The following is a 12,683-nucleotide window of genomic DNA, read 5'->3' on the forward strand; positions in this document are numbered from 1 at the left end:
ATGGAAATGTGTACATGTCTCAGTTGTGGGTTTTCTGGAATATATTTCCATAAAATTAATAACATGGTCAAGTGGCTTTACTCTTATGGCTTCCTGGGGCTATTGCTATTTTAGGGATTAGTCCACTGAATATCCAAAATTTCCTGGTTTTATTATTCACACTTTACATTGTGGTTTAGACTAAACCCCTTTCCAGTTTTGGAAGATCTTCTCTTTACTATTTTGTTGCTTCCTAATGTTATTACTCTATTAGGAATCATGGTAATTTCAATTTTTGAGAAAAATAACCTGCAAATACAGGGTTTTCTTGTTAGTCTAGCCCTCTGCACATTCAGTTGCTGCTCTTTTTTTTTTTTTTTTTTAAGACATGGTAGAATCACAGTGCATATTAGTTGTGCAGTCTGCTTTCATACTAAAATTACTTTAGATGCAGAGGCTGCCTTAGAATCCTTGAACTGGCAAGCAAAGTACTTGCCCAGTTTTAATCACATCAGCTGGATTTCATTCAAATCTCTTGGTGCTTAAAGTTCCTGTGTTTAAGTATCTCAGTTGTGATTCCAGGATCAACTTAATATGGTCCAGAATGGTCTTGCATTTAAGTACCATCTAGTTCTGGTTAGAAGGGATCATTTGGACCTTCTGTTACTTCAGCTGGTTTTCTGAGGGTATGAGGCTCCCAGCTCTACTAATGTAATGAAAATAGGCAAGTCACACAGCTGTGGTTCATATAGAAGGATGCTGCATTGCCAATACTTTTACAGAATGTTTTTTGAACTTCTTGTTAGTCTAAGCTCCTCTCTCTTTTCCTGTGCTCCTGCGGTTCGATATTAATATATATTAAAATTTAGTATTACTTTAAAAGTTATTTTTGAGTACAATGTGAATACATATTGCTCAGAGAAGAGTTGGTATTCTCATGCCTTTTGTATTACTACTTTATCTATCTAAAAAAAAAAATTAGGGAAGGAAAAAAGGTTCCTCTGACCCTGAAATTCCAGATGCCTGACATTAAAAGAAAGGACTGGGTTATCCCATAATCTATACTGGCACTGTAGCTGCTAAGTAATTTAAAGTGAATGCTGTGGAAATGATGATGTATGCTATCAATGGCTGTGAACACAGCTGTGTTTCATCAATCTCTATTTCCCGTGAGACAGAGAACTATCAATGACTTTTACACATTTGATGTCAGCATTTGGGTAGGTCTAATTATTTTATGGAGTTTTGCTTCAGTCATTCTTATGGTTTTTATTCAGTAGAAAGTGAGGCACCATTATTGTAATAGCTAACAAAGAGAAATCTCAAAAAAAAAATCTGCTTTGTTGATAGGAATTGAGATATAAAGTGACAATATTCCACTTTTTGACTGACTTTGCTATTCTGTCATTCATCAGATGACAGTTAAATCAATTCTGTTCCTGACTGACAAGATATCCAACATCTGAGATGTTCAGCCATTGCACCATTCCAGACCAACTTTTGCTTGGCTGTGAATTGCCACTTCTCTAACCTTTTCCCTCTTTCTGCTTCTTCTTTTGTTCTAAGAGGTGTTTCTTTATTTACATCTCTTTTTGCCTTGACACCATATTAAATTAATTTCCAGTAATAAGTCTCTTTTTCCAAATGAAAATTCTCTTAATCCTCACCTCAAGCTGTGGGAAGAAGTTACCTCAAGCTGCAGCTCACTGACAGCTAATAGTCCCCGTGACAAGGTTGTCATGGTGCTGCACTAAATGGACAGAAAAATCTGAAATTATGTGATTCTAAGGTTGCTGTATGGTGTCTTTCAAAGTTACAGACCCAAAAAGGAGCTTTGATTTATTGCGACTTAATTCAGTTGTAACGTGGGGCAAAAGGCTTGATTGCAGTCATTGTAAGGCACTGGATGCAATACTACCCTGTTCCCACATTACTGGTCTTCTCTAGGAGCTGCTGCCAGACTGTAGTACACACACAGCATACTATGATATGTTCTAGTGGAACTCTTGTTTTCTAGATCAGGTGGTGATTTATCCCTGCTGCAAGATTTAAAGCATTTCATATACTTGTATATATTACTTTATTATAGACCAGCTCTGTTTATCAGCTTCTCATACACAAAAAAATAAAACTCTCATAGACTTCTCATAACACCTTTGCAATGCATATCACAGGTATAACATAATTTCAGCTCAAGCTCCTGTGTTTTATTTGCATCTACCTATCAGACCCAAAGTAGGAATGTTCACTTACACTTGATCATATTTTGACTTCATGTTAGACTGCAGAAACAATATGAGATCTCCACAGGAAAGAGAAAAGGGGAAAACTATGCACTTACAGTTTTTTTCCTCAGTTTTAATATTAAAGATCCCTATCTGGAGCTGTTTATTTAGGGAAAAAAAATTAATGTTTCTGCTATATTTAGCCATATCAGTGCAAGTAGGAAAAAAATCTCACTTCTGCTACCTTGGTGATCATTTTATAATACCAGTTCTGCTGTTTACAGAATTAGTAAATTCTGCCTCTGTTTTTCGGATCACTTTTACCTTAATCTCTCTCCTTCTTAGTCCAGAAGTCCCTAGTTTTGTCTACTATTTAAGTGAAGAGTGCTTTTCATCAGTAAGTACATTAAGCTGGCTATTGGGCTGTATTGTTTAGTATGTCTTGGTGCAAACCTAATATACAGCATGGGTGGGATGATGCAAACTGATGGGTTGATGTGCACAAACGTAGTTCAGTTCTGAATCTAGTAATGAATTATCTAAGTAAGCGTTATGGTGTGGGTGGCTCCACAAAGCACATCTTACTTGACAGTTGTGATGTTTTGGCACATCGGCAAAATTTATGAGCTCAGAGGTGGATTTTTCAGTAACTGCATCACATTTGGTAGCATAAATTATAGACCTGAAAAAAGGCAGAAAAGGCAATAAGCAATATTTGTGGGGTTTTGTTTGTTTTGTTTTGTTTTTTTAAGCATTGCTGGGCTTTGGTCCAAATACTAGGTATAATTTTATCAAGCTCTTTGTAAATGTCCTTCAAAAATAATTACTTCTGCTTGTCTTTTGCAAGTGCGTAGATATATGTCTCCCCAAGTAAGCCCAGAAAGAGACAGAGAAATCTCTATAATATACTAGGATTTGACTTGCAAGGAGAAGTGAGTTATTAAAAGAAATAGTAGAAAAATGAAAGAAAACCTATGCCTTTAATGAATGGAATAAAGGAGAAAAGAGAACATTGATTTAATCTATTGGTTTGCTGTGAAGTAAAAGAACAGATGTTTTCTGTTAGGTCCCTGGATAAAATTCAGTAGGCGCCACTAATACTTACGGACTGGTAACTTCTGATAAGATTGAAAATTGATGTCTGTTCTATTGTTACCAAATGGATATGGCAGGTTATTCTGCTGTAGGTGACTCATTTCAGAGTACTTTAATACAGAAACGATATCTCATTTTCCTAGACCGAGACAAAAACAAGAAATGTTTTGCCAATAGTTTTCAGCTCCAAAGACATATCAGTCGTGGAGAATTTAATATTTTAGGTAGGTGGTGGAACATGTAAAGCTCCTCTGTTGTAGGTTTGAATCCCTTTGGATGCCTAGAGGAAGGGTAGATTATCTTTATTTACCTGATTTCTGTTTTTCTATCACCTCTTTGAATGTCTAATTCAGTCATCTACAGAGGTGCTTAGGGATGTGATTATACTTGTAGAGGTGTTGGAAGAAAGTTCATTTCAGCATTGGCCCAGTTTATCTGACTGCCTCTCCTTCGACAGATCCAAACATTAAACAGATCACACTTAATGGAAGTTCAAAGGCTTTCCCAAAAGGTTCTGAATTCTCTGTGATCAGGGGAAAAAAAGTTTCTTGTTTGCCTTCTTGGAAACCACTCAAAGCAACATAATTCTGGAATTCAGATTGTCCCATAGTGCATTTTGAGAAACCTGTGCAAAGTTTGCTGAGGTCAATGTAGAAGTTCCCGGATGTCTGATCAGCTTTCAGACAAGGAGAGCAGAAAATCCATGTAGAACCCCACGTGAATGCAAACAAAGCACACGTGTGATGTGTGTTACACACATCCACATGCCTCTCTCTATATACATATACATATATGTATATGTATATAGATAAGTCAAAGGATTTGAATTCTTGCTTTCAATGTGAAATCCACTTCAGATACTGCACTACTGGTCAGGATCTTTCTGCAGAGTGACTGGAACCTTTCCTTCACACTTCTCTCACAAGGAAGACTGGAAGCCCTTCCTTCTCAGCTTTCCTGAGATTTTTGGTGTGGGGCTTTTGTGTATAGAACTACATCTACTCATCCACTGTACTTATTGTCTTGCCTTCCTGCTGTTTCTGTGCCTCCTGAAAGGTGCTGTAAACTGCATAGGAGAAGGACCTAAAACAGTTTGAAAACTGAGGTTTTTTGATGAAGTGACAGCTAAGTGTGTTCTAGGACTTTTTAGTTTTGCAGTTTAGTTTTTTTGCAGTAGCAGATGCCCTAAAAGGACACGCAATGCAGATTTTGGTATCATACACAGAAAGTTGTCACGGCAACTGTGGGACTCACCTGCAAGATGTGGGGTATAAAACACGGTACTTGGACTCCAGCCTGGGACAGATTAGTTCCTACTTATGGGTGAAATTTGTGGAGAAGACAGAAAACCTATAAAGGCCTCTTAATCAGAGACTTACGTAGCATAAAATGATGTACTCTTCTAAAGACTTGAAGAAATCAAGAAAGAATTTGAGAAAGCATGGCATAGTTCTGATCTGATGTCTTAGGTATGAACTAGTCAATATTGTTTATAAATCTCCCCTTTCTACTTCATCAGGTCAAAAATTATGTTGACCTCCAGAACACTGCTAACTAGTTAAAATGATTCTAAAATAACCCAGCTGATGTGTAATAGGCATTACAGACTTGGAATGAAGTCAGATGAATGGAAACATAATTTAATTTTCCAAGTTTCTTTTACTTTTTAAGTATTTTAAATGTCTTGTTATAACAGATTCTATACAGTGGTTGACTCTCAGCTGTTAGGCAGATTCAACTCTCCGAAGAGGTTTTCCTGAGAAGAAAAAGATCCTCATTGAGAAATGGGTAATGTTCCTTATCCTTATTGAAAATGCTATAGGATTTTTAGTTGCTGTATGATCAACTTACAGAGACATTTGTAACCTCCTACATACAGATGCTAATTGTGGTCTTGTGTCAGTATTATACATCACTCCATGCTCAAATTTAAGCCAGTTGAACTCAATGAAATTAGCAAACAGAGGTGAAATTATTCACATGCTCAGTTTAATGCTAAATATTCTTAAATTTTGAAGGACAAAAAATTTTAAAATCATTTAGTCAGGCTCTTTGCACAATTCAGGCTGTAAATGACCAATATGTGTTTTCTACAGTGCTTCAGGAGCTGTCTGGAATCATAGAATAAGGATTTTTTAAGGATTTCTACTCTTGAATTGAAGGTTTCAAGTGGTGGACAGTCCATGATGGTGTGTATTGACTGGTTGAATGGTTAAGCTTCGCTCAGAAAAGATACACTTCTGATTTTAATCTGAATTTTTACAGATTCAGCCACTGGATCCTGTATTTTATCTGCTTGGTTCCAATGACCTTTACCCTTTTCTTCTCAAGTAGGCATCCAAGAACATCAACCTACTCCTCTCTAACCTTCCTTGTGAAGAAAGCTATCAACTATATTGCGAGACCTTGAATAATTCTTTTACTTGCCTTGTTAGCCCGTTCCAATTTTGTTATGTTTCAAATATGTTTGCTCACTCTTCTAAATTGGGAGCAATGTGCCCTGTCTGGACAGATAACTTTCTGATGAGCAACAATGTGTTGACGCTCAGAAGCGTGAGCTGTTTGGTTCAGATAAGGACATAGAACTCCAGACTTGTAAACACACTGTATTCCAAGCTCCTCGTGCTATTTCAAATATGTGCTGTCCGTCCAGACTCTGCATGAGAAAAGCTCCCTGATGTTGTAGCAGAGATGCAGTAGAAGATATGGAAACGAGCAACAAAAATACATGGGAATGACAATAGCTGTGCTCACAAATTTTGTACTTCTATTTAACGAGGAGAGCAGGCCCTATTGTGCAAGGCCTGAGTTCTTTTGACCCCTGGATTTGCTAACAGCATTTGAGACCACATCACGTCTTTCAAGGCTGGGTGCTATGCTGACAGAAAGCTGAAACAGAAACAAAGAGTTTTAAGCGCTAGCAAGGAATTCGTTGGAAAGGCACGCACTAATCTTTGAGCACTCATTTACAGCCTAAATCTGTGTCAACAAAATAATTTCATACTGACAATATGAAGTCAGTCAAATGACTTGGCTTTGTCTGTGACTAATCTAGGAGAAATTACAGAATTATCCAAGTTCTGGCATCCAGTTTTCCACATGCAGAAACCCTGTCCACCTGTTCTATCTTTAGAGTTTGTCCCCCGGAGTTCAGGTCAACCATCCGTATCAGATTTGCACGAGAAACTTGCTGAACTGACTCAAGTTTCCTGCCAGGAACATAAACATATTATCACGAGTGTCTTGGAAGGGTATTGATACTTCTAGCTTATGGTCACAATCAGGGATTCGATTAGCTTTCCACTGGGTATCAATTCATGCCGCTGCCACGGTCTTTAAAGGAGCAATCGTATCAGCGTTCCCTGACGCGCCGCCCAAGTCGGGGCTGCCATTCTCCCAGCTGCCACCAGGTGGCAGCGCTTGCTGTGAGCGAGCACCGGTGCACGCGGGGCGGTGAAAGACCCTCCCGGCCTTAAAAGAGTTGCTTCCTCTTGTTTCGGCTGAGGATTTGGACCTGCTCGGGTGATCAAGGTGAGATCTGATAATACACGGAATAAGAATAGTGTCCTTTCGGTGTGTTAAAAGCAGGCAGCATCCCTCTGCAGACTGGAAAAATTGAAGAGCTACGCTCATGTCAAAAGAAGTCAATGAGAGCCATGGGTAACGTCAGGATCCTGGCTGTTTCCCAGGTGAAGGAAAAAGGTTTGGGGAGAATCAGGGAAGATGTCTGCCATGCTTATTCATGGAGCAGGCCTGGAGGCAGGCCAAAGCAAGGTAACATCTTCTCTCTGGTGACCAGTGACAGGACCTGAGGGAAATTTTGTCAGAAGAGGTTTGGGTTAGAGATTAGAAAAAGGTTCTTCACCCAGAGGGTAGTTGGGCACTGGAACAGGCTCTCCAGAGAAGTGGTTACAGCACCAAACCTGACAACTTTCAAGAAGCATTGGGAAAATGCTCTTCGGCACATGGTGTGACTCTTGGGGATGGTTCTGTGCAGAGCTAAGAGCTGGATTCAATGACTGTTGTGGGTCCCTTCCAACAGAGGTTATTCTTGTTCTATGAAAGCAGACACTATTGGAGAAATTAGGGACCAGTTCATCATTAGATTGAGGTGTTTGCTTTCTTTGAATGATGTAAAATTGTAAATTTAGTGTTCAAATAAGTATTTACGGAGAACAAATGTAGAAGTGTAGCAAGTGTTAATTACTTTTGGGCTGTTCACTTGAAAGGTGTTATGTCTGTACACTCCACCACGAGTGTATGTGTCTGGCTTTGCATGGCTTTGCTCCCTCAAATCAGTTTGGGAACACATACATAGTATTTCAACATATGATATGGAGTTAGGTGAAGTTTAGGCTTTCACATTTCCTTTATGATTGAAAAATTATTTGCATACGCTGTTCAAAAAATTTTAGTCTTGTTTCAGCAAAATCCTTGTTCTTGCAATCTTTTTATCAAAAAAATGTAATTTATGATGACTTGTACTTCTAATCAAGAAAGAATAAACTCCAGAACTTAACCTGGAGGTGGTTAACTTACTATTTGTTTTAGAAAAATACATTATTATCTATTTTTTGTTGGGATGTAGCACAAATCTGTTTCTATTGAGAAGAAATAGGTTTTGCCTTTGAATTATAGTAACCTGTAGGCACTCATTTTCTCGAAGCTTTACATCCCTTGTTTTAACCCTTCATCCATTCCCTACTTTTTGGGAGGCATATTCCATGCGAAGCTAGATGCCAAATCGTACAGCTTCATTGCAAATAAGCCTTGGGGCTATAAAAAAACCCCCAAGGTTTTTTCCCTGAACAAAAACCAATGTCTTTTTGGCTAATATTGTTACTGAAGTGACACAGATTAAAAATTAATATATAACCCAATGGTTTTGAAAACAGACTGACCATTTGTCGAAGAGTCAGTTTTATTCAGTTCCTTTCCTATAAGTACCTAAGGTGGTATAAAAATTATGTGTTGTTCATGTTTTGATTCTTCAAAGCTGATCATGTAGGAATGGTGTAGGATGGCAACCACAGCTTCGAGCAGAAGCTACAGCCACGTGGGAGCATTGTCAAGCAGGAATTTTACACAGGCAATCTCCTCACCCCACTGTCCTTCAGAACAAACATCCACAGGGCCAAGCTTGCAAACCAGCTCAAAATTCCTATTCAGTGATTTATAGGTCTGGCTTAAGGGCATATTGAGTATTTGTCTTACAGTCTTTCTGAAAGCAAAATAGACATAATTTCAAAACCCAAAGATGCTTCCCAAATATGTTATCAAATCAATTGTAATTAGATATAAAATCTTATAGAGAGAACATCCTTAGATATGCTTTGAGTTTTCTAATATGAACAAAACCAATATTTTTTTTAAGCTGCTTAATCCACTTAATGAAAAGTAATGAGTAAAAGGGAGAGCTGACTATTCTGACACATTTTTTTGTCATTGATTATGACAGATTAAAACTGGGAATTACTGGCTGTCCCTGAATATCACCCTCTCAGGAGCCATTTATTTGCACTGGTCTTTGAGCTCTTAGTAACCAAGATGATACACTTCTTTCAAACATACACTTCTAAATTAGTTACAATTTGCACTTGGAAGAGGGATATTTGCGACTGACCTTTTTTGTTTTCTTATTTCTTTTGCTAATTTGTGAGGCTTTGATTGAAGGCTTACATATTTTGGGGTTATTTTGCTTTAGCAAAGATAATTAACATTTGTATATGATTAATGCAGTGGTCAGTCCACAGGAGGGTGTTAAGTGGAATATTTAGTGTCTTTTCAGAGAGACTAGGTAACCTGCAGAGAAAAACACCATTAGAACAAGAATTAGAAGCAATATTCCTCCTGGTGGAAACTTCTAAAGGATATCTTCTGCAGGCACTCTGGACACTGGAAAGTGGCTTTTTGTGCAACTGTGAAGGCAGTTATTAGGGTCAGTCCCTGTTGATGCATGTTGCTGCTGATTAGCTTGGTCATCCTGAGCTGAAGCTGCTGATCCAAGTTTACGTTTTTTATGCTCTTTGGTTGCTACTACACAGAGCTTTGAAGTATCACAAGTTGAAATACCACAAAGCTATTCTATGCCAGTCCAGATTACTTATGGGAAAGAGATCAAATAAAACCAATATAGATACTGCAGTTAGCAACACTGACATCATCACCAGTCCCCTTTCAATTCCTCTGGCAGCTTTGAATCTCCTTTGCTTGATCATTTGGAAATGGTATTAAATGCTGATGAGGCAGGATATAATTCAAGTCACTAAAGCCCTGTCAGTCATTCTTAGGGAATCAAATCTTTCTTTAGGGTATAGGTACCTGACATTAACTGCTCATGATATGGTGCCTGATCACAACCAGGAACCTGTATCAATACTGCTGCATTCCTGCTCTGTGGAGTTGGGCAAACTGCAACATCTTTCATTCCCCTCCCATAACTGGGTCTTGAACTGAATTTTTAGAGCTGTAGGAGGCTGTATGTCTGAACAGAATCTTAATGTTGGTGTGTTCTTCTTCAAAGTGAAGGGTGTCATGGCTTTAAGATTTCAAATTTAAATCTTGTGGAAGCTGAGGTAATAGAGGTTCGGTGATTTGGATACTCTTTCAGATTCTCACTTGCGGTTCATTTTTAGTCAAAGCTGCATTTCTTACACAGGAAAGAAATAGCTAATGATTACAGAAAGTCTAAGAAAAAACATTATGGAAGGAGACAAATGCATTTCATGTCCCCTTATCCATAGCAAGGGTGCACTAACAATCTGTTAGTGCACATTGTTTGCTGAATCCATTTCCATCTGCACAAATTTGGTAGTGTTAGTGTGTAGCAACTCTGATAATATCTGCTGGAAATATTTATTACAATACCTCTCACAGATGAAAAACATTAGCATGAAACGGATTCTCTAGCCCTTTTCCCAAATTTTTATCAAGTATCAGATACTAAGTTATAAAATTATAGGGCTTTAAATGTAAAATTATCTTGCTGGATTATTGCTGCCTGACTTTCTGAACCAGTAGCCCTATTTCTTTGGAAAATAAACAGGAGGATAAAGGAAGTATATTTTATGAGTTTCATACCACCTTGATTTGCTGATCTGTACATCACTGCAAGGCTAGAAGAGAATAAGTTCAGTCCAGGTACATTCACATTATGTCTTCTATTCGATTTAAGACTTCAAGATTTTGTTTAGCTTTTCTCTACTCACCTAGCCATATTTTTGATTGTGAAACATGTTCTTCTCTACATCTATAAAACTGGCTTTAGTCAGTAATTTCTCTAATGACTGTTACACTACCTCCTATATCAATCTCTTAGTAGAAAGTAAGAGAACTTAAATAAAAATAAGCTATACAAACCCCTTTTTAAAGATAAGACACTTCTATTAAAAAATATCTGTCCCAAGGGAAATTTAAATCAAGATAACTAAAAGCAAAAAATGGATTGTCAGAACTAAATGCAAAATTTATCAGCAACTAGTTTTGAATACTTTGGGAATATGTTGCTTCAGAAATCACCTCGTTTCTTCAGTGTAGCAACTGTGTTTGTTAGGTATGGCCTGAAAAGACCAAAAGTCATTTTGGATGTGGAGTGCAGAAGTACAGAGATCATCATACCCATCAGCATCAGATTCTTGTTGTTTTATGTTTCAGCTATGTAATGTTTAAATAAAAATAAATTAAGTGTTAAGTAGAAAGTCTTCCTGCCTCAGTGCAAATAACAACATACTCCTGGCATGACAATATAGCAGTTGTTAGCTCTGTGCTGGAGATGATCTCATAGTTGGTTTCATCAAAAAGGACATGCGCTGTTAGAGGGCCATACTAAGGAAATTGGATCTTCTAGTGTTCTGCCAAGAACTTTCTTTGTTGTCCTGAGGGTCACATTGCAAGGCTCATTTTGTTGTGCTGGGGTTTTCTGAGTGAGAAATCACACAGAGTTTTGATTGTGAAGCCTCAGAAGGCTTTTCTTAGATTGGGCTGGGATATGTTAGGGAAATGAGTGAACTAGTGTCATATATATGTGCCTATTTTGTTCATTGGCTGTCTGTACCTTTTTTACCCTGTCTTCATTGTCTTCTTAATATTTAATCAAAATTCTTATTGCAAGAAGCAGATATGCCTTCATACACTGTATCATGGTGTACATGCTAGGGTATATTTTGACATGGAATATATCTAGAGTATGTTTTGATAGATGAGATGAAAATTGTATTTATTTGGTTTGAATACTATTACTTTTCTTTAAAGAGTAAACAAGTGTTCAGTAGATCTTATGTTTTGTTTGCCCTTTTTTTTTTTTTAGCATTGGAAAACCTCTTAGGAATCCACAAAGTCAAAAGTCTGCTTGCAAAAATATCTAGTGCCTTTACTCAAGTGCTTGTAAAAAATGCTGTTGTTTTTAGAACAACTGCTGTTGTTTTAGAACAATAGGCTTTTCCAATCAGTAATGAATAGAATATTGAAATGTATTTACATCAGTTTTATTAATTCTTACAATTTTTTAATACTATGCTTTTCAAGTAATTTTCTGTTTTCTGTTTTCTAAGAAACAGGTCACATTCTATTAAGAAGAGGCTGTTATTGCAATCTAGAAGGAATCTCTTTTAGATGAAAAGGGAAAGATGCCTGGGGTGCCTAATGTAGGAATCTCTGTCATACTGTGTTATCTGGAAATATGAATGAAAAGGCAGTGAGATCCAGCAGTTATTACCAAAGAAACTAGAGAGACAGGAATGGAAGAATCCTGCTGACCACTGCCAGATGCACTCTTGGGGATCTAACATGTATTGCAGGAATTAAAAGCATCCAAAGGTGCTGTAGAAAATCCCCTAATTTGAGTCCAAATCCTGTTTGTGTTGTGTTCAATAGCAGAACTCCAACAGATTTTGAAGGGCCCTTATCAGAGCCTTATTTCATAGCTCATGAAGATGACTCTTTTCCCTCAAACCAGTTTTTATCCATTTCTGTGTGACCTCAAACCTTCTTGTACAACTTCATGAAACAGCAAAATATGATATTATTGTGCAAATGGCAAAGTGAGGCAACACACTGTAAAAGTAACTCTATATTAAATGTTTTATTTTGCTGTTATGCAGTTCACTTCAGTTTGGTGTTATAAGAGTCACACAGCAATTCAGCAGATTTATGGCTTTACTGAAAACTGTGATGATATCCTTAAACTACTTCACTCTCATTCCAACAGCTTGGCCTTTGTCCAATGCTTGAAAACCAAGTTATCCACAAAGTGATACAAAATCCATTTCGATTTAATGCAAGAGGACATTCTTCTGTCAATTAGTAAGTTCAAGGTCCATAGGTGCTTGATCCAGCCAGACGCTTAGGCCTGCTTTTATCTCTGAGCTTGTAGCCTGGGCAAGCCTC

General features: G+C 37.6%; 1 long non-coding RNA gene across 1 annotated transcript; it reads right to left on the bottom strand.

Annotated features, from left to right (window-relative positions):
• Positions 1–5,347: 5,347 nt before the first annotated feature.
• Positions 5,348–9,809, bottom strand: LOC116786410. Its single transcript, XR_004356917.1, has 3 exons — positions 9,621–9,809; positions 6,365–6,813; positions 5,348–6,188 (listed from the first exon to the last, which is right to left on the bottom strand). It is a non-coding gene; the product is annotated as an uncharacterized LOC116786410 (long non-coding RNA).
• Between the last annotated feature and the right edge of the window lie 2,874 nt (positions 9,810–12,683).

The sequence above is a fragment of the Chiroxiphia lanceolata genome, chromosome 4 (assembly GCF_009829145.1).
Source record: "Chiroxiphia lanceolata isolate bChiLan1 chromosome 4, bChiLan1.pri, whole genome shotgun sequence".
Lineage (NCBI taxonomy): Eukaryota > Metazoa > Chordata > Aves > Passeriformes > Pipridae > Chiroxiphia > Chiroxiphia lanceolata.